This window comes from Colletes latitarsis, chromosome 5 (genome assembly GCF_051014445.1).
Source record: "Colletes latitarsis isolate SP2378_abdomen chromosome 5, iyColLati1, whole genome shotgun sequence".
Classification (NCBI taxonomy): Eukaryota; Metazoa; Arthropoda; class Insecta; order Hymenoptera; family Colletidae; genus Colletes; species Colletes latitarsis.
The window spans coordinates 34,501,380-34,522,028 of NC_135138.1; the positions used below are offsets into that span (position 1 = coordinate 34,501,380).

General features: G+C 35.9%; 1 protein-coding gene across 2 annotated transcripts in view; it reads left to right on the top strand.

Annotated features, from left to right (window-relative positions):
- The window catches only part of LOC143341983 (uncharacterized), a 174,801-nt gene that overhangs the window by 24,424 nt on the left and 129,728 nt on the right, over positions 1 to 20,649 (top strand). The window lies entirely within an intron of this gene.

Here is a 20,649-nt window from a genome sequence, read left to right on the forward strand (position 1 = left end):
AAGGTCGATACTAGTGGGGAGCTCGGCTCGACTTCGATCGATCATAAAAAATCACATAACTCCGTCGAATATTAATATTTCTTTATTTAAGTTTACATCTAGGCTTATTGGAATCTATATTAGCATCTGTCCCCAAAATAAATAGAATCATATTGGTAGTTCTGTCAGAATTAATTCCCAAAATTCCAATCCCCTTCATGCAGAGTCGGGTCGTTGTCGACCCATACGAGTTAGACGACAGAGAATGAATTTTTGAAGATTTCTATATTGACTCATACTCTGAATAGTTATATTAAACCACGGATGACTCAAAAATTTGCCTAATTTCTTGATATCAAGTTTTATATATTAAAATCCCCACATTTTTACATTCACGAGGTATTCGTAAAACAAATTATATTTTTTTTCGTGACCATTTCTACTACGAACAAATTTAAGCAAAATTAAATATAAACGTCGACGAAAGACTCGAACTATCTGATTCCACAACATGAATAAAGATTTAAATACGATTAGAAAATAATCAAGACTTTATTTGCATAATTAAGCTCATCATCGACTTGTGATAAATCTTTTTAATTAAATCTCTGTTTCAATGAAATGAAAATGCATCCAGTGTTATAGTTCTTCGTCATTGCCAAGTAGCGCAGATTGCTTTGGAAGCTTGGCGAATTCGAAGTTGTCGATGGATTTTGAGACTTGTTGGCGAAGCGACGTTGAAGCGTTCGAAACACGTGACAATCAGACGGTAGGAAGTTTAGAGAATACGCCATGTGCGGAAGGAGTTGCCCAACGCAAGCTGAAGATGACGTACTTCGTGGTTTGAGGAACGCGTGGTCGAACGTTGTCATGCAGCAGCGTGGCCTGACAGTTTCCTTGACCAGCAACTGGTCTTCTTTCGCTCCAATTAATCGCTCAGATTGATCGACTAGCGCTAATAACGATCCGCCGTGGCTGTTTCACCTAGTTCGGGTAGCTCCTAATAGAGTATAACTTTACGTCCCATCAGATGCAGAGTAAAACTTTGTTTTCGACGAAGTCTATCAGGTTTTGCATTCGATATTGTTGACCAGGACACGTTGTGTTACGCGTAGGATTTTCGTAAAGAATTCATGTCTTCTCCGATGGTTTTACGTGGAGAATCCTACCTTCGTTGTCTAGCTCTCAAAAGCAAACGCGTATCTAACCATCGAGTTTTGTTATCTGGTGCGAGCTCGCGTGATCCATTTTCCTTCCTCGTGAATATCTTTGTGGTAACAGGAGTGCAACGCAAACTATCGAAAATATTTAAAAATACTTTTAATAGCACCTGAGCACCATTACATGGTTGATCTTGTTAAAAACAAACAAAAGAATCTGACTTGACAAAGCTGAAAATACAAAACTGGAATAAAGAAAGTCTGTTATTAAATAAGAATTTTTTTAAATAACCTCTCAAGACAAGATGAAGTTGCTATTTTAAGAATTACAATCAGCCATTAATTTTTGGAATTTTTCCCAAAATTGTAAATCTTGCAATCAGCAGTGTCTAAACGAGTCTAATCTAATTAAAAGACAAGATGCATGGAACGGAATCTTTGAACGCAACAAACAATTTAAAACGAACAGAAATCCAGATCGATGAAAATTTTGTTCTAAACCGCAGTGCCGTGTAAGTTATGTGTCAGCCAGTAAATTCCATTTCAAGTTGTAATGAGATTCTGCTGTCTGATTCCACGGACTTCCGAATTTTCTGAACGCAACCTTCGAACTCGCACCTTTTTGTTCGCCAATGGGAAAAAGTTTGAACTCGATCGTGGATTTTGCGTCCGTTGGAATTCATGTCCAAGAACGTAGAAAATGCTACGCGACCCTTTTTCTCATTTCGTTGTTGATACCCTCAAAATTACTTATGTAATTACAGGAAAGACAACGTGTGTCCCTACTACGGAATCGTAATTAATCTTTCGTTTCACGGAAGAACTGTTTGGAACTTCGCCAATTAACTCTCACTGTTTGCCGTAGTAAACGTGTGATATTATTTAAATTAAATATTACATCAACCATTTACGTTATACTAAAATTATACATTCGCGTTAAGGGAAGCAAAAATAAAGAATTAAATTTAAATACTGAAAATTACAAATTACATAAAACTTTGAGACAGTGAAATGGTTCGATTTATACCTGTTGTTTTTCGAGTTTGTTACTGTTGGGAGGTCCAGATAATAAATAACGCGTTTGAAACACTTTGTAGCGAAGGAATAGCTTTAAGACTTCCGACTACTCCCAGTCTTTCTACGGATGGTTCCTGTAGAAAGGAAATTCTAATGTCACCACGATTTATTGCCGACTCGTTACGAGTAGATGAAAAAGTTTTATTGCGATCACGTCAGCTCGTAAAACGATAGATTGGCATTTCCCAGCTAATCCGCTAATCCCAAAGATTTGCTCACGGCGATGGCTCGTGCATTTCAAGATATCGAGGAACCCCTTTTTGCACGAATTAAATTCAGGAATCACTGTCCGGTTTTTTTACGGCATTAACGTGTTGAGAAGACTCGAGAGCCCGAACGACCCAGTTCTATGCTTAAGACGATTAATTTTTTGTCCGCGGGGAAGCACATTTTGCGTATGTTATTATACGAATATAAACGGGATTTCGATAATTTACTTTGCCTGGGAAATGAGATAGCATTATCGAACGCGAATATTTTCATTTACTTTACGTCCATTTGGATATTCCATGCGAAATGAAATCGAACGAAAAGTGATTATTTCTTTTTTTTTTTTTATAATATTTTTTGTAAGTATAAGCTTATTATCCAGGTAAAAGATGCTTGTTATATTTGGCGCGAATTAAATAATTTTATTATACAAAAACATGTAACGGGAGGAGGAAGCGTATTGTTGAATATTTAAATTAATTTTATATTTTACGACCTCAATGCACCCTATCATTTTAATTTTCAAGTATTCTTAAAACTATTTCTGTTTGCATAATTTCCAGAATAAATTGTTTATCGCGTTGAAAATTGAAAGGAATGGTGTTTTCTTTGATAGAGGGGCTACTTATTCGAATCTTGTTGGGGAAAAATTCTAAATTGGTATAAAAACATAACTGTTAGGTGTAGTCTATAGCACCTGCGATCTGGAATAGTGAGAAAGAGATTAAAGTCCACTCGCACGGCCGTTTTTCGAAAGTTTCCAGCGGGAGAGCGACAAGCTCGTTCGAAAAGTGAGAAAAGTTTTTGACATCGCCGCTGACAGCGTTTCTTCATAAGCTTTCTTAATTTAAACCATAAAGTTTACGAGGCTCTGACGCGCGACGAACTTAGGAGCAAGGAAATTGAACGTTGCATCCGATGCAATTAACCCGCCGCGGTTACGAATAACCACCGTTTTCTGGAACGGAATTGCATCCTACGGTTACTGCGAGTTAAGTTCAACCGAAGTTCCAGGTAATTTCAAGGTTGTTCCAGGGAAATCGGATTTATTGGCGGGGAAAGTTTTGCTATTAATGACACCTTTAAAACCGATGATAAGTGCATTCCACGTTGAGGCCTTTTAATTAACGTACGTTGCAATTTTAGTTGAATTTTACAAGAAAATGTATTTACATCGCAAACACCATTTGCAATTTAGCAATTTCCAACCTGTGATGTTTACCGTATAGGTGCTCCTTACCAAATATTTACAGAGTATACAAATTTAAACGCATCTAAAATTCAGTAATTTAACAATTAATAATAATAGTGATAGCGACTGTATTACTTCTACTGCTTCACACAGAAAGAAATATATATTCCACTGTGGAAAAAAACGAGAGGAAGAAAGAGATAAATGGTACTTAACAAGTAGACAAATTTATAAATAAAAGAGGGAAGAATTATGGGAATAGTGGTGGGCAAATTTTTTGGCGAAATTAAAAAATTTTAAATCGTTCTAGAAAAATTATTTTTAGTTACAGGGGTCAATTACAATCATTTTTGGTGAATAGACATACCCCCGAAATCCTACGCAATTTCGAGAAAAAAATTCCTTACCGAAAGTGTAATGTCTGACCATACCATTGATATGTTTCCCTGAAAATTTCGGCGAAAAAAATTTTTTTCAAATCGTTTTAAAAAAATTATTTTCTATTGAAGGGATCAATTATAATCATTTTTGGTTCTTAGACATACCCTCGAAATTCTAACCACTTTCGAGAAAAAAATTCGAGAAGAAATGAAATTTTTCGGCGAAAAAGAATTTTTTTAAATCGTTCTGGAAAAATTATTTTCAGTCGCAGGGGTCTTTTACAATCATTTTTGGTCGATACATATATCCCCAAAATCCTACGCATTTTGTAGAAAAAAATTCTTTACTAAAAATGTAATGTATGGCCAGAGATTTATGATTATATTCCCCATTTTTTTCAGGAGTGACCGAACACCCTGTATACAAATGAATGTTCTGTATGGAACCGTCCAAAATCAACATAATACTTTTGCCAGAATACTACAAACATCATATGTATACGTGGTCCAGACTATTATTCTGTTTAACCAAATTTCAAATGTTCAGAAACACATTGAAATAATATGGAAGCACAAAAGAGAATTCCACGAATTCGTCTCCACTTTTTGCGACTTGAAAACTCGAAAATAGCCACAACAAAATTCCAATCTGATAACCAAAAGCTAAATAATATTTATAGTAATACTTTTATCGTGAAACGTGTCACATATTACATAAAATACTGCATTTATTCGCAAGTAATATAGATTTATTAATCGTTGCAATTTACATACATACATATAGTAAAGTTTCAATAGAATTGTATTCGTAAAATCTCGAAGAATTCTCAGAGGAATATTTTCTTCGCCCAATTCGGTCCACGTCGATGCAACGATACTTTATAAACGTTGCGTTAATTCTGTTGAAAATTATGAAAGGATTCGTAACCACGATTTGGGTAAACGCTGTCGAGGAACCCTCATAAAAATTACCTCCTCTTCGTCGCAGTTCATCCAGAACTACATAGAGCTCGAATACTCTTCGAAATTCTCCACCTGTGAATAACTTGAGAAACGACTCGACCGTGTTCTCCTACCCCTTTCCGTTGGCTTCCATCCGCGAATACGCCCCTGCGTTTTCCTTGGCGCAGTTCACTTCCACTGTAAACACTCGCACAACTTTCGCTTTGCCTCGCGTTCACCCCTTGCGTCAGACCTGGCTGGTTCACCAACGAAGTGGTTCACGGAATTGTTTACACTGCACTTACGGAAGAATTTACACCGGCACCTCTCATCGCGACGCGAAACACGCCCCACGTGATCCACGTTCCATTAATTTCGCGCGATTAATGATAATCACCGGACCGAGTGACGATGTTACGGGCGACACGTGCACCCTGCGATTCATAATTCCTTGATCTCTTGATCTACGTGCCGGCGGTAATGCGCCCCGTTGCACAAACATAACTACGCCCCTTAATTTTGCCGTTTTTAAACTTACAAAGGACGGTTCGTGAATCAAGGAAACAGCATTGGAATTAAAGCGAATGTAAGCACGATTACTCGTTCGTAATTGAGAATTACCTATCAAAAAAGTGGAAACGTTTTCGATCGCGCTTTAGCCTTCTTCGTAAACAGAAACATTTTACAAGATTCTGTCTAAAATAAAACGTGCAAGAAATCGTTTATCTCTCAGAATTAAAGTTTATTAAAGAAACAAATATATCCTTCGTCAGTGAAAATTGAGCATTATCAGTAGAGCGAATCGTAATCCGGGAGAGTTTGAATTGACATTTTAACGTCTGATCGTCACGAGAAAAAGGTAATCGAAGAGAAAATCAATATCTTAATACATCGTTTAAGTTATTTTCACGGTAAAACCAACGAGATCGTTCTAACTTTTTCCTCAAACGTCGCAACGAGGCAATATGGCCGCGAGACTTACTGTCTGACTCCTTTGATGCGATAGAGTCTCTTTTTTTTTCTGTTCAATTCACTCACATGTCGCTTTAAGAGGATTTCCAGCAAAATAAATATCAGGTCTCCCGGCGGGTAATATCTTGGGGGCACTGAAGCTAACTCTGGACCTCAATATTTAACCAGAAGCACAAAAAGCGTCGATTAGTTTGATCGAATGTAGAAATTATTCTACCGGGCAAAATAAAACTGAAATCAAGAATAACAAAATTGTATTCGAGGCATATAAATTTATACAAAGATTTCTTTTAGAGAGATTCTCTTTAATTTTCCATTTAGTAAAAAAATCAAGTACTTTCATATTTCCATTGTTCTTCAAAATTGATTTCCTCGAAACTGCAGATGTTATCAAGAACTGGATCGATCCGTGTGCGGTTTTGTGTCAGAAACAAACCTTGTTTGCGCCAATACCGATCGAACACTCATCGAGCACCTGCAAGCAATGCCTGAATTTTGAAAACAACTGATTGATAAAATAATCGTACACCTGGTATAGACGATTCAGTTCCCCAAGAACAATGGACTGTTATACGTGCACAGGCGATACACTAGCGCGCGACAAAAACACACGAAACTGTCGTCTACTGTCTCGCACAATGTATATGGTAATCCACTTATTGTCTCGCCGAGTGAGACGCTAATGAATCATACAAGTATAATTCAACTGATCCAATTCTGGCGAGTCGCTGCGATTCACGCTACGGTTCCTCCATCCTTTTCATCCTCTGTTTCTCTCCTCCGAGTTTCTCGACTACGTTCTCTTCGAACGTCCCTTATAAGGAACACTATTCAAGCCGAAGATCAAATTGCACAGATTTTTATACGTTTTCTTCGAAAGAGAGTGTTGTAAAGATCACGAAAATATGTCGTATATTTCGCCCTATACAACGCGTTTTTCCCCTGAAATTTATCCCGGGAAATGAATCTTATCGTTTTTATAAATATTCGTATACAGGGTATTAGGTCTATCGGTCTATCGGATTCTAGAGGCCAAAATAAGACGAAAATCAAGAATACCAATTTGTTGATGGAGGCTTCGTTAAAAAGTTATTAACGTTTAAAGTTCCGCCCATACTGAATTTTTTTCTCGAAATTGAGTAGGATTTCGGGGGTATGTCTAAAGACCAAAAATGATTGTAATTGACCCCTTTAACAGCAAATAATTTTTTTAGAATGATTTAAAATTTTTCAATTTTGTCGAAAATTTCAATCCTCGAATTTTTTTCTCGAAAGTGCGTAGAAATTCGGGGGTATGTCTATTCACCGAAAATTATTGTAATTGCCCACTGTAACTAAATATAATTTTTTTAGTATGATTTGAAATTTTTTAATTTCGTCTAAAAATTTCAGTACCTACTCGAATTTTTTTCTCGAAAGTGGGTAGGATTTCGGAGGTATGTGTAATGACCGAAAATGATTATAATTGACCCCCGCAGCCGAAAATAATTTTTCCAGAACGATTTGAAATTTTTGAATTTAATTGCTAATAACTTTTTAACGAAACTTCCATCGACAAATTGGTATTCTTGATTTTCGTATTATTTTGGCCTCTAGAATCCTCCATTAAAATTTTTCCCTGGGGTGGCTAAACACCCTGTATAGCTTTCGATAGCGTTATATTAGTAATTCTCTAGAAAATTTCGTAATAATTCGGTTAATTTTTCCGCCAACGATACGACGTGGTTAGGAGTGCATAAAGTTCCAAAGTTTGAGTGTTCCGTTGATCTCATAAGCTAGGAATCGAGGATCTTATAATTATACTTTGCTTCTTTAAACTCGCTAAGAACGTAGCTGTGAATTCTTTTAAGCTTCTCGAAACAAGTTCCATGGGTCGACGTGTTTCTGAAAACGGTCGAACTTGTTTGAGACACCGGCCCTCGTCGAGCAGTCTTTGAAGACGGCTCGAAATCTTGATTTAACTGAAGCAGTTTTCCAGGTTCCATCAACGGCTCTACAGTAATCAACGATCTCTTGCGTTACTTTCAATGGAGTTACTGGTGTATATATCCGAACTTTGGATGGGCTTGGCTTGTATATTGATCCTGGTGATATTTATACGAAAAGCTTTCACTTTCGAACACTGCTTGATCTTAAAGTTCTTTTCTAAAGTGATTGATGGCGATTTCGCGATTCAAGCGATCTTTAAATTCGAGATTTTGGTCCGACTCGACGGTTCATTCTATAAGACGTTAAGAGTGACTAATAACTACCAATTCATTAGTCTTTTACTATCTCTGTTTAAAAGTTATACTCATTTGCACCAGCACTTTCTCTACGTTTCAAAACATTCTGGAAAGTCTGTTTATCCCTCAAAATAATCTTATGGAAATTTCTTTTATAGCAATACAATCACAGTATTTTTCTTAGAAGCAGAGCTGCTAAAAATTCTTATTCAAATACAAATTTTGATTGATAAATTGAAGGGGATCAATTTTTTCTAAAATCATCGTAGTTATAATTGTCATCCTAGAATTTTTCTTTGTATCGATTGCAACAGTTCCTGAGTTTCTTCGATCGACATCCAGTCCAGATAATGATAAAATCCCTGTTTGTTACTCGAAGATAAAATTAGCTCGATCTCTATGGGTGTATTTGTTAAATTATTTAATATTCTGTCCGCGAAGAAAAACATCGCCAAGAGGCACAAAAATTGTAAAAAGGAATCCTCGGCGATTCGCTGTTTAATTAAACAGGACCGCGATGTAAACATTCGGTCTCTCTTTACTTTTCATTCAACGGCCGCGACGTATTCACTTCCCTTTTACGGATCCGCGTCCATTGACCGTTTTTATCTTCGCATTAGCGCCCGAGTTGCAGTTCGCATTTTATTCGCGGCCATGACTGCGTTGCCGTTACAGAATTTCGTAACAAGCAAACTTTACCTAAGCAAAGACACACCCTGTTTTTCTCCCCCACGAGGGTTTGTTCTCTGTTATTCTTGAATCAGGCCGTTTCGCGTGCAAATCCGCGAAACTGGGACGACACCAGCTCGAACAAAAATGTATTCGCGGTGTTGCTCGAAAGGAAAGACACTTTTTTCGTATTTCGTCCGAATTTTTTTACGTTTCTTCTAATTGAGTTTGGTTTAATTGGACTAACCCTCGACTCTCGTGTCGCTAATGAAATATCTCGAGATTCCCTATCAAAATTATCTCAATTTGATTTTTCTGGACCGCTCGGTCAGTTACACGATCAAAATATGCAAATAAAATTTAAGTCGGTTAAAATAATTTCAATATTTCTCTATTTAAAAATTGTTCAACGACTGTCGAATAAGAATTTTACAGTGGATGTTAAATTATTTGTATGGGCTGGGTTATTCGTTCTGGTTTTCCTCATTTTATTTCTCAAACTGGTAAGTAAGTGGTGAAAGCAACAATTAAGAAATGAGAGCTGAAAGAAATAATTTCTTACAAACAACGTGATTTGTACTGTTGAGATTTTACGAACGAACGTTACCTTCGGGTTTGTATTTTTCTCTTTCTAGATAAACTTCCCCATAACGACTAGAAACGTTTCGTAAGATGACGCCTTCAGAATTGTGTCAAGACTGTTTGCAACTTTGCTGCAAAGTGTTTCCGTTTTATCTCGCGAACCGCGATCTACCTCTGGAGTAGTGCGCGGGGAAAAAATTATTAAAAGAAAGTTAGTCTTTATTACGACACCATCGAAGCTAAAAGAGAAAACGTGTTGCACGGGCCAGTTATATAATTTAGGATGCATCCATTCGAGGAATGTTTAAAGCTTCGTTCTGAAGTTTTCTCTGTCTAAAGGTCAACTTCAACATTTTTTTGTCGAGAGAATATAGATCACATTATCAGCTCGAGAATGTTACACATTTCCTCTCACTTCGGTTTGGATTAAAAATATATCGAATTGCAACGACACCTTTCTGTACATTACTGTTCTCATAAAATATTTTTTATTTTTCTAAATGCAATTTTAAAAATATCATTGACGACGTGAATCTCACAATTTCAATATTATTTTTAGACTCATATAACCAAAGCTCCAACATGCCTTTGAATAGAAATAATTCAACGTTATATTTCATGGACATTCAAATATTGTCAATGCTTATCATTGATTAAAAGTAAATTCCTATTAATTTCAATTGGTATGACTCGTTTGTATTACTGTAAATTTCGAAGAGAGAGTGTAAATATTTGTTACAGGATATTTTATATTCACGATAATTTATATTTGGAGCTTAGTTTCTAGTAAGCTTGAATTTTATTGTAACGCAGCCGATGTATTAATTTAATCGTGTCTCGAATTGGGAGATTTTTAAGTTAAATGCATATAGATTCTTTTGTCGATGAAAGACCTTATTATTATGATTAGTAGGGTCTCGTTTTCTCAAAAATGGGAGGAACTGTTATTTATCGTTCGAACAAAGTCGAAACGAATGGAAACGTAATGCACGTATAAACGCAGTTTCGTATTCTCAAAGCCGTTCGAAATTGCCGATATTTCTGTCCGCCATTGCTGGCCACAATCCGACAGTGACTTCGAAATCGCGTATCGTACAATTGCTACCAAATTCCGTGTTTAAGAGGGCTGGCTATATAGATTCGTAACGAGCGCATTCAAAGCGCGACGGGATTACCGTTTTGCTCTGGAGAAGGCAATTGTAGTAGCTCATTATGTTTAGATACAATCGGACGGGAAAGGTTCACTTCGGACGCACGAAATTTCGAACATTAACCCTTCGTGCTTCATTTAATTTGTTAATACATCGTTAATCCCTCCCATTTACCAATACCCATTGTTCTTGAACTTTTTGAGCAGAACTTTCTTTATTTTTGGATAAATTTTACGGCTGGCTCTCGAATTTCTAAAAACAGATTGCTATTAGGTTGCAGTATCGTTAGAATTCTCTGTTCTATTTCGTTACTTTTTGTTATCTGGTCCTCAAACTATTAAAAACTATACAGGGTGTTCGGCCACCCCTGGGGAGAATTTTAATGGGGGATTCTGGAGGCCAAAATAAGACGAAAATCAAGAGTACCAATTTGTCGATGGAGGCTTCGTTAAAAAGTAATTAATAATTAAATTCAAAAATTTCAAATCATACTAAAAAAATTATATTTAGTTACAATAGGCAATTACAATAATTTTCGGTGAATAGACATACTCCCGAATTCCTACGCACTTTCCAGAAAAAAATTCGAGGAGTGAAATTTTCGACAAAATTGAAAAATTTTAAATCGTTCTAAAAAAATTATTTTCTGTTAAAGGGGTCAATTACAATCATTTTTGGTCATTAGACATACCCCCGAAATCCTACGCAGTTTTGAGAAAAAAATTCTTTACCGAAAAGTAATGTCTGACCATACATTGATATGTTCCCCTGAAATTTCGTGCGTATGTTTAGATTTTTTGTACGTAGAAACTGGATAGGATTTCGAGGGTATGTCTATTCACCAAAAATTATTGTAATTGACCCCCGCAACTAAAAATAATTTTTCCAGAACTATTTGAAATTTTTTAATTTAATTTTGTTAATAACTTTTTAACGAAGCCTCAATCAGCAAATTAGTATTCTTGGTTTTCGTCTTATTTTGGCCTCTAGAATCCCCTATTAAAATTTTTCCCAGCGGTGGCCGAACACCCTGTGTAAATATTTGTTTGGAATATCGTACAAACTTGCATGCAATGTAATTCTAGGTTTGTCTTAAGTAATTGAACGTTGAGAGTATTCTGAATTTTGATAAATATTTTGCCAGGGACATATTTTCTAAGCTAAAATCAATATTTGGTATGCACCGAAACATGTAGAATAGAAATTAATATTGTTGAATCGATTGGAAGGATATTTCTCGCTAAATCTGCCCAGACAGAGAAAGCTTTTCTCTGTTTGCTTTGTCCCCATCGTATTTACTCGAAAACGATTTCTTCCGTACGAAGTAATTTTTATTGGTTTCATTGCGTTGCAAACATTTCTGTTTTTATTTCGAGGAACAGATAAAATTAAGTCGAGCGTAAAACAAACTTCAAATCTGTTCCATACGAAAATAAAGAATTACAGTATTCTATAGTTCCGAAAAACGAAGGAGAGCAGCACGAAACAAAGCCCAGAATTCAAATCGAAAATAAAATTTCCGTTCCCTTTGGTTCAGAAATTTATGTTAATTATGTCGTTGATATTTCGAATTAGTTTACTGTAGGAATACATTGTCATCGCGATCCCACGAACCTATTACCCATGGCACTTTAGCAAACAGACAAATACAACTATGTTTTATTTTTAATTATACACTATTTACCCCTGTGAATTGTCCTGCATAAATAGCCTATTCTATCCACTGTCAGATACGAAACAGAATGATTCAATCGAAATCGGTTCAGTAGATTTTATGTTAACTTAAAACAAACGTGAATACAAATAGATCAACATTCTACAAATGTGTTATTCAGTCAGAGAACTATAATACTAAATATAATTTCTTGGTTTGAATTTTTGTTTTTAATATACCTACGCTTCCGTGGAAATTATTATTTTCTCATCAATCATATACATATTTACTAGTATTCGATCGTATTCTAGTTGAAGCAGTTAAAAAGTCAGTCTAAGAATTTAATAATAAGAAATTACACTTTTCAAACCAAAGTCTAGCTTCGATAAACATTGTATTGACGCAGTAAAACACAAATTGGCCATGGAATTGAAACGAGTTCGACGTGCTTGTTGGAAATAGTTTTGCAGCTCAGAAATGTACAACGAGACTTCGTTAATATTAACAATGGAACTGGCGGGGGGGAGAACAGTCGGTGGAAAAACATTTGATTCTTCTTTCGCTTGACCGTCCGTGCAGATGCGTTCATTGGTTTCGTTGCCGTCCGCGTGCCGGAGTTTCCAAAAGAAAAGAAGGCAAAGGTTCGTGAGCAGGAACCCTGATGCCGAACTCAGTTGTTCGACGAATTTGTATGCTTGCGCCAGGCCAACTCGCTTGTTTCGTCTTCGTTAATAATCACGTGCTTCTTTGGCCTAATAATTGACTAGGGATTCGAGCTGCATTCTATCTCCACACGTGACCCTAATTTCTCTCAATCGAATAATTACCTACAGCCCTGACCAGCATTCGTACTGATTTCTCGGGAACGATCAGCATACTGACCGATCGTTGCACGTATTTTCTATTTTTCGCACGAATTTCAGTTAACAATTCCTTCCCTGTAATACACACGCAGGAATTGAACGTGAATAATAATGTAATTACCAGACAATGCTACAAATTATTTCCATCAAACATACATTATTCAATTGCTGGTTCTATTGAATGAAATTTTGTTTCATTTCTTGGGAAATCACTTTTACCTGTGATCGTATAATTCAATTTAAATCTTTGTTTTTTTTTGAAGCATGAATTCTATCACTGCAAACGCCAATTTTGAGATGAATTATGTTGCTTGGTAGAGACAATTACATTATTTAATCACTAGTTCTACTAAATGAAATTGGTTTGTTTCGTTTCTTGAGAAATCACTTTTACCTGTGATCGTATAATTCAATTTAAATCTTAGTTTTTTTTGAAGCATGAATTCTATCACTGCAAACGACCAATTTTGAGATGAATTATGTTGCTTGGTAGAGACAATTTTGCAAGTAAATATTGGTGATCGATCAGAGATATTACAAAGCAGAATTTGGTAAAATTACCGTGGTAATTTATTTCCAAAGGACACGCAAGAAAATAAATTACACGCGTAAACGGACAAGTACAAATTATTGGGAGTGAGAGGAGCGGGATCAGTTTTCCAGTTGGTAGAAAGAAAGTTAACGAGATTCCGAAACTCTGAGCGATAGTGCACGTGACGATACCTGAAATTATACAGCACCGTTACCGGCAGTCCACTCTTTGTTTTACTTCCTACATAAATTATGGATAATCTTCTTAGTTTCATATCTCCCTTGAGGAACTTCCACTTCCGATGATCGCGATGAAGATTAAGTTTGAATTCGAGAATCCGTGCCGTCTTCTGGTTACGCCGAGATCTTTAACTTCTTTCGTTTTCGCCGTTCCACTCATTTTCATACTATTTTCGAAACGGATCCCCGCTTTAATTCTCGTTTGATATTCAACTTTCGACGCCAGCTGAACGTAACGTCGTAAATTGGAGAACTTTTGTCTGCACTGGATCGTAGCTCGTACTCCCGGGCGATAAATAAAATTTTTCTCGCGATTCGATCCTAATTTTCCCTAATTTTAAAGTTTTGCTACAGTATCGCCGTTGCATTTATTATTTAACACAAAAGTTTGCACACATCCAATGTTACCTTAAATTTCATTCAAACTTTCAATATCGTATCTTCGGTATCTTCAGCCTAAATAAACGAAATTGTAAAATATTCCATAAAAGAAATGCTAGAGGACAATATTAGATAGAATAAGGAAACCAGCAAAAATTAGGGAAAATTTATCCTAAGTCGAATAATACCTCGTGCTCACGAATTTAATTTCCATAGTTGCCTATAGAAAATGATCAAATATTTCAAATGTAAACGTAATGGAACGTTTAAAGTTTGCTCGGGAACGTTTTAAAAAACTTACCTCATTATGGGAATCAATAATTAGGGACGAGGGGTGAATTATTAAAGTTGAAATCAAATAGCGAAGAAAAATATGTGCGGAGGAAGTTCGACATAGTTTTAATACCAATCTGAAATTTTTATTATTCCAATCTTAAACCTTGGGGGTTGTTTTATTTTGGCACGAAGCTGTTTTAATATCAAAGTTTAACTAGAATTTTTAGAAAGTAACACATAAGGCAGACATTTACATTTTAGAGGCGAATTTATTTTCATCTATACGAATATTTGAAGAGAATGAGATTTCTCTTCCAACAGGACGAGGATCCTAAATAAACATCACGAATCCTATAAAAGAATGAATTGTAAATTCACTGAACTTCGCCTTTTTACCATTCTTTCCTTTCGTTCTCGGTATCTCGTTTTTAGAAACTTTATTATTCGAAGAAGTCGTATAAAAAAGTGTATGTAAAGAAGATATACAAAAGTGAGAGTCTTAAAACCTCAAATATAAATCGTGTCAAGGTTTATTACGTTAAAGAAATTAACAGATACAAGCCCCTACAGAATTTTGTATAGTGTGGTCCCACGAACTGTTGAAAAAGAGCATGTTATTTAATGGAATAACAAAATATTTCCCCCGCGGTATTTTTCTCTTATTTAAAACACCAGTAAAAAGTTTCCTGTCGTCGGTAGTAAAAACATAAAAAAAGAGACCTGAAAACTAAAAAGCTTGAAAGTTTGAAACAACTGAAATTGTTTGCATAGTTCTATAAACTCTGTTTCATACTTCAACATTTTCGTCACTTCTTCTCTAGAAATTTATTTGATCAAGTAATATTAAACATCTTTGAAGAAGATCCATGCAAGTGCATTCCTTTTTATGCATTTAAAAGTTTCTTCGAGTCTTCGGGATGAAATGCAGAAATATCATTAGTATTTTCAGTTATATTTCCAATTAAAATTGTAGATGTGTTTCTTCGTGTTACTTATTTATATTATTCTGAATAAATAATAACGATATAGAGATCGGAGAGCGTATCTCCGAATCAGTTGCCCCGAGGCTGTAAATTTTAATTTAAAGTTCGCGGTAATTTCTATTTTGAAGCAATTGTCTCGCGTCTCTTGATATATTAAAGCGTATTTGTAGCTATTCGTCGTCGGGAAATTCTATCAAAGTTCTGGAATCGGATTCTTGCACTGGCGCGAATCGACGACGTACAGATTTCTAATTACACTTTCGTCTGGCGGACTAGAATCTCGATCCACTGTCGTCGTTATTTATGTTGTAACCTACCCAAAGATACACGGACCGCGCGTTCCATGCGAGATGTTTTCGTTAAAATTCCACGCCAAAGAATTCTCTTTAAATTAGTATTTGTGACCCCCGAAACGATAATGGACACTGAAATGTATTTTAACATTCTCGCGGAATGTTTGTTTAGAAGCTCTCTGCTCCTATTAACGTACTATTTCTTCATTAAAATTTTACTCGAAAGTAAAGTTACTCGAACCATAAATTCTTTGTTTTTGAGAACACACTCTGGAAGATTATTCTAAGAATATATTGACTCAACTTTTTTGGAATACTGTAGACTACCCTAACGTTACAGAAACATACTTTGTTTCGAAAGTCGAAGGTTTTTTAACAATTTATAAACGTCTCACTCTATAGTTATAGTTTCGTAAACGATTCTACACTAACTGCATGCTCACGAGAATACCTCGATAGCATAGTTTATTCCACATCAATTTCATAGTTGGAATACTACCGAGACATTAGGTTCACTTTGCAGTAAAGGAAAGAAGTATCGTAAAGGAGTCGATAGCCTCTTGCAAATGCGAATCAATATGCGGAAATGATAGTCCTTATCTTGCTCTCGTCACGAGTATTTGTCACGCCTTTCGTACTTTTCGTTTAGCTTCGATACTGTTTAGTCGTTTCTTATAAACTAATACCTGTTCGAAGTAGTGTGAAACGCATATTAATGCATAATAAAGAGCTTTAAAAAACAAGTAGAAACAGAGTTGCCATTGTCGTTGCAAAGAATATTTTGCACGGTTTATATAATTTTCTATACGAATTTTATTTAAATAAACGATCACTGTCATTAATCTAGAATCGCTTCGGAGTATTTCCATAAACTCGATTGCTTGAAAATCTGATCCGCCGGGAATTCAATTGATTTCACTTTAAATCTATAATAAAGTTTTTAATTGAACACCGCTTAATATTTTATAGCGAATCGCGTTATTTGTATTTTTCGAACGCGTTATCGATGCAAGTGAACTGTTCGTAGGTTTGTTCTTCCAAACAATTTTGGCGATTTGTCGAAGTTTATTCGATGATCTAGGAAAATATTTACGTCAGATTTAATTAAAAACTGTCTCGAATAGATCTTCGTTTGTAAGGCGAAGGAACAAAAAGGTTAGCAGACCACTGTGCATTTTTATTCAATGTTAGCCGTGAGTTTGGCGCGTCTAGTTCGAAGTGATGGAAATTTCGCGGATGCACGGGATAGCCGAATGAAAGAGAAACGGGAAAAATAAAACGGAGACCACGAGTTCGAGACTTGGTTCAAAAATGTTGCGTCGGAATTCTCGAATTCGACGCGCGTAACTCGCGTGTACGTACAATCGTTCTCATGTGAAATTGGAAACCGAAATGTATAAAATTGACGATGATCATCGGCCGGAAGCCGTGTTTCCGCTTTGAGCGTTATTTTTTTTTTTCTCTCGCTCAGATCCTCGCGGGTAGAAAATGTTTGCGCGAAAATGTCATTCGTGTTAAGTCTGGCATTAAACTAACGGGTACGAAAAACGTTGTCGCTGAAAGTTCGCGCGAAGTGCATCGAGAGCTTTCAGGGAAGCGCTTCCACTTTTCCAAAAATTATGTCCATGGACGCTTTGGACCTGTGAAATTCAGATTCGTATTTAATATATTAGGTGGCCTCAAAACTTGCAATAAATAAATTGAAAAAATACATCAAGCTTGTACCTGATTCTTAAACAATGATTTGATTTTAGATTCACAGTGCAAAGTAATGTAATTACTTAATGGTAATTTTTAAAAATATAATAAATAACACCCTTCTAGCCTCATCAAATGGTTGATAATTATTTCGACGAAACTTTCATTTTTGGGGGACCAGCTTCTTAAAAAATGGAGTCTCTGTCGTTACTTTGAAAGGGTAAATCGCAAGTGGGAAACTCTGTTCAGAAGGTTGTTGCCCTTCATCTGATGAGAAACTCATTCTTCACAGCGATTCACGTATCCGAGACTTAACAGATGGTTATGAATCGTTGTTGGTGGAATATTTAGAGTATCTACTATCTCACCAACAGAGACTAGTGGGTTTTCATCGACCAAGGTCTTGATGAAGCTCGTATCTCTGATGAATAGCTTCTGCGTTCTCGATCTTGAGGGTTAAAATTTCTAAACTTTCTAAATCAATTTTGAACAGCTACAAAATAATCCCTATACACGATGTAAATTACAGCAGTACAGTATATACAGTAGATCACAACTATAGTGATTTATGAAACATATGTCCCGTTAGCTTCTTAGATTGCATATAAAGTTACGAAGTTGAAATTTTTTTAAAAATCATTAGTAAGTCAGTTTTAATACTTATTACAGTACAATATCAACGACGTAATATCATGTTAATAGCTGTTGTCTATAAGTGACCATGAAAATTCTTACTATTTACGCTAATTAGAGATCGTAGCCGGTACGAGACTAATTAGACGCATCTCCAATTTCCCTCGACTGAACGTCCTCTCTAGTAATTACTCTGACATCAATCAAGCCAATATGAAGGGATGGTTACGTGTGCAATTATATTATATACCATTACTAGACATACCAATATTATTGTTCAGAAGTAAACGTTATATTGAATACAATAACAATGAAACTTTACTCACTCGAAACATAGAAAATTCTTTCATTTTTCCATCTTATAGATTTACGTGCGTATTCTCTTTTAAAGTAAAGGAATCTTAATTGTACAAAGTAAGATTATCATAGTATCATTGTCGTAAAAATAGTAGCTTTTAATTTACTTCAAGTTTACAAAATGAAACACTATAAAGCAAGGAATTTGTTTTAAAATGCACAAATATTGTTAGATTTTACTTTCTATGCACTCGTTTGTAACAAGAAATTTCTCTAGTATGTTTTATAACTTTCGTAAATTGTTGGACTCTTAGCCACAATTTGTGTTTCCCACAATTAGTTCCCACACAGAGTTATTTGCGTATAGGTTAAAGCACTTAGGCATGCAGTAGTATTATCCAGAGTCTATGAATTTCTAAACCTATAGAATTTTAATTTTGTTCAGAATTAATAACCATCGAAATTAATCGAGAACAAATATGAAGTAGCTTAATAATACATATCTTCCTGAAGATTCTTATTTGATTAGGTGCAACCAAATGCGAGAAAATATAAAGAAATTCTGGCCAGTCGAATCTTACGACCGCCTTTTTATCGCGCGGATTAATATCAGCGTTATCAAACCGCCGACCAATACGAACATGGTATTGAATGGCTACGTATGATAAATATCGACACTTATATGAGGTCGGGGTAAATATTGGATCGTACGTGAAAATTAGCTGCCGACGTCGGGGGCAGTTTTAATCGACATGGGATAGCCACGTCGCTTTCAATTTTACGGAATGCAGAGAAACAAAAGTGTCCATCGTATGTCCTTTTCATACGGGGAAAAAGTGCTTGGGCATACGAGCTTTTCGTACAAAAATCGTCGCGATTAATATTCATAACTCATTCTGATGCAACAAAAAAATAAGTCTAATTTCGTGCAATAATTATACTAACAAAGAAGAATGTGTCACGATACTCTCCGATATATTAATACTATTTTAATTTAAAATAATTATTGTATGATGTTTTCGTACGCAGTATTAACAGTCTAGACTCGAGCTTCCTCGATAACTTGTCTCGTTGACCGTGCCTTGTGTTTACGTTAGCGCCATAACAAAACGAACACGGCTCAGAGGACGCATTCCTCGACAGTATTCCTCGAGATCTCCAAACATCAAGTCGTATATTCTCGTACTCTGTTAAAATTTATTATTAGTATTCTAACGTTTCGCGATTATTCCATAAAATTACGATAACTAATACGAAGACGAAGAGGTCAGAAACTAAAGAAGTTCTTCACGAGCTGATAGAGAGTGAAATTTCATCGAAATCGGTAAAAATAATCATTTATATATAATTTTATGTGACCCTGCGTTGGGTGTTCGAATGTTAATTATATCTTCTACTGTATTTAAGCATGAAATAAATAAGATTTTAACGAGGAATAGAATCTAAAATATTCTAGTTACAGTGAATTTTCTATTAATTTTACTCCAATGGTAATACCAACAGAAATAACAACGATTAAATTGCTAAAATCTTTTTGATTAAAGCGGCAATGCGAACGTTAAACCACCTTAAGCGACGGGCAATTAGAGGGTCCCATAATTGAGCGCTGGTACGATCCGGGGTAATCAAAAGAAATAAATTCTTGTCGATATCATCGGGACTCGTTTTCAATTAACTGCTGCATCATCCAATTAACACACGATCGTCCCTAAGATTAACCGGTTCTACAGAAATCGCTGTCGCATCGGCCTGTCGAGATCGTGCCCCGCGATTACCATCGACATGGCTAACGACCTCATTAGTTTTGTGGCATATTATGCCGTGGAAAATGAAACATTGAGGGAACGCCGAACCCGTTGCATTCCAGAATGGAATCGCGACGCGTTAATTAATTTCTCGTTTCCATCCGCGCGATACCGCCGCGCGTCTTTGGACAATTTAAAGAACGCCTACGAATCTCATTAAGTCGCCAGCAACTGCTGGCCAAGCTCTTCCCTAACGAGAAAATGTGGTCTCATCGATCCTTTCGCCACACGGTTGATTCCCTTTTTTTTTTCTATCACAGAAATGCAGCGAATCGTAATTTAATGGCTGGACAAAAGTGCAGCGTTTAAATTTTCGTTTTTCTTCGACCGTCGCCGAAAGAACGTAATTCCTTCAACGTCCATGATGTTTTATGGGTAATGATTTTTTAATTGTTTCGATTCGACGATCTTTCATCCGGGATTACCATGGAAAAGATTTGGTTTTTAGACTAGTAG